The 2,774-nt window shown below is 35.7% G+C and overlaps 1 non-coding gene across 1 annotated transcript; it reads right to left on the bottom strand.

Annotated features, from left to right (window-relative positions):
• Positions 1 to 1,284: 1,284 nt before the first annotated feature.
• On the bottom strand, positions 1,285 to 1,422 carry LOC128248961 (U4 spliceosomal RNA). The gene has a single exon (XR_008265107.1). It is a non-coding gene; the product is annotated as a U4 spliceosomal RNA (small nuclear RNA).
• Between the last annotated feature and the right edge of the window lie 1,352 nt (positions 1,423 to 2,774).

The raw sequence follows: 2,774 nt of genomic DNA on the forward strand, positions 1-2,774 counted from the left end.
TGATATATGTCTTGGGCCACTAAATTGCTTTCTAGATCCAGGAAAACCGTCCTCATTTGGATGGGAAAAATGCTCTAAGTATAACACGTATCTGAACTTACCGATATTTTTCAGAGTTTGTATTTGAATTAATGTGCTAATCCTTAGTTCTAGATGGTTTCTGGTTGAAAACATCAACAATTGCCAGGGATATATTCATTGTTATAGAGGTTTTGGCCACAAACACTGTAGTCTTTGCGTGCATTTCATGATCTCTGTCTGGTTAGATCTTACGTTCAGAAGGTTAGTAGCATACAGTCACCGTCATCTGTCAGTTCTTTCTCTACTATAAAGGTTTCCGTTTCTTTAAAATTGGGAATGCCCAATGACCTTGTTTCTACTGGATAGGATGAATAAAACTATTTTATAGACCGATGTTTCTCTCAACACGTTCCTCTGTAGAAGAGAAAATGCTGACAAGGATTTACTGTTGTTTCCAACAATTTTACCCACTTTTTATGTTTAACACTCTATCCTCATAATTGTAGCGATAATAATTGTTTCACATTTAGGCACAAGGCCAGCAATTTGGAGCGAGAGCAATGGTCGGTTTCATTGACACCAAGCTAGATTGATAAGCTAGTTTATCGAGCTAGGAAGCAAAGTTGATCACGGCAGAATTAGAACTTAAAACGTAATAATATCATTAGATATTGTTGAATACCATTCAATTGATTATGTTAATCCACCAACCTTGTTACAACAATAATATAATAATTACTTACCTTATTTCTGAATTTGAAAAATTAGGCAGGTAAAATATGCGCGTGTGTTATAGCTAAAATAGAATAGTTAAGAAATTGTTTTTAATGTTTTTGGGAAGCCAGAACTGGGATAAATCAATGGTTGCCATTTTTTATCATAATTTCCGATATTTCAGGCTAAAACAACCTCTTCAGAAAAAAGGAATCGGAAATCTTGTGTTACGAGCTAGCTTTTCTGCTCTGTAGTGTGTGTGCATTTATGTATATATGGAATGGAAGCTTTGTCTCCACAGAATATCATTGCTATAAGTGTTATTTGGTTGCATGCGGCTGGATTCAGTTGGTGGAACGGGGTTTGGTCTTGCTATGATGATGGCTCCTTTTATTCTCTGGTTCCTATTGGCTCGTTCCGTGGTGTCAATAGAGACCTGGATATCATGAATGAGGAATTTCCGTAAGGGTAATTTGATCGAAGAATCATCAGCATAGAATTGTTCCTTAAACAAATTTGGAGTTATCTGATAGTATTCTAGTGTAGGATTCATTGCGTTTACTACATATGATTTAATACACTACATAGTAGTACATAGTGGCACAGTAGTAGTACATAGTATTCAACTAGCAATAACCACGCCTCGGATAACCCTCATTGGCTATGGAACCGCCTCTGCGCAAAGTACTACATAGTAGCAGAGCTGATTAGCTAATATAACAATGCTACCCTTTGCATTCCAATTGCACCCTCCTCATATTCAAAAACGTACACACGCTACAGAGCAGAAAAGCTTGCTCGCATCATCAAATTTTCGATTGCTTTCTTCCTGAAGACTGGGTCTTAACACAGAAATATCAGAGTATAAATGAAATTGCAAACCGTTGATTTCTCTTAGTTCTAATGAGACGCAGGAGTGGCTGCGTGGTTAGAAGCTTCCTTCCCAACCACAAGGCTCCGAGTTCAGTCCCACTCCGTAGTACCTCGGGCAAGTGTTTTCTACTATAGCCTGGAGCCGACCAAAGTATTGTGAGTAGATTTGGTGGAGGGGAGAAACTGAAAGTGAGTGTATGTTTATATGTGAGTGTTTATCTCCCACCAGCGCTTAGCAACCGGTGTTGCTGCGTTTACGTCATCCAAACTGGCGGTTCGGTAAAGGAGACACATAAAATTAGTACCAGCCTTAAAAAAATAAGTAGTGGGTACGATTCATTTCTCTAAAATACTTCAAGGCAGTGGTCCAATATGGCCGTAATCCAATGACTGAAACAAGTTAATGATAAGTCACACTGTTTTGGATTTTCAAAATCATAACAATTACTTCTTGTGTGTGTGTGTGTGTGTGTGTGTGTGTGTGTGTGTGTGTGTGTGTGTGTGTGTGTGTGTGTGTGTATGAATGTATATATGTATGTATCCATGTATGTGTATGTGAGTATTCCCAGATACATACACACCCCTGTATGTATGTGTGAATGTTGTGTACAGTGCCTATAATGACTTCCATACCGTATTCTCTTGTTAGTTGGCAGCAATTCATATATATATATATATATATATATATTCACTTGGATAAAATTAAATATAAGAGGAAAATGGCGGTGGAGGAAGGAGAGAAATTGTTGCAATTAACAGATAGGAATGAGAGGGAGAGAGGAAAATGCAGGAGCCAGTGAAACTAGTAGTGTATACATTGAATAAAAAATGACGCAGATATGAAAAATAGTTATGAAATTTTCCACAATTATTGTTATTATTATTATCCTCATTATTGTTATTATTATTATTATTATTATTATTATTATTATTATTATTATTATTATTATTATTATCAATATTATTTATCTATATATTTATTCTTTTAATTATTCATTTTATTTAGTTCTTTATGTGAAATAAAAATGTCTACCCTGAAGTACATCATGATGGAACATTCTCGACCTATAGTTTTATTGTTGCTATTGTTGTTCCTATATATTAAATATTACCGGTTTTGTTGTTGTCGTTGTTGTTGTTGTATCCTTTTCTTATGAGTTTCTTTC

The sequence above is a fragment of the Octopus bimaculoides genome, chromosome 10 (genome assembly GCF_001194135.2).
Source record: "Octopus bimaculoides isolate UCB-OBI-ISO-001 chromosome 10, ASM119413v2, whole genome shotgun sequence".
Taxonomy (NCBI): Eukaryota; Metazoa; Mollusca; class Cephalopoda; order Octopoda; family Octopodidae; genus Octopus; species Octopus bimaculoides.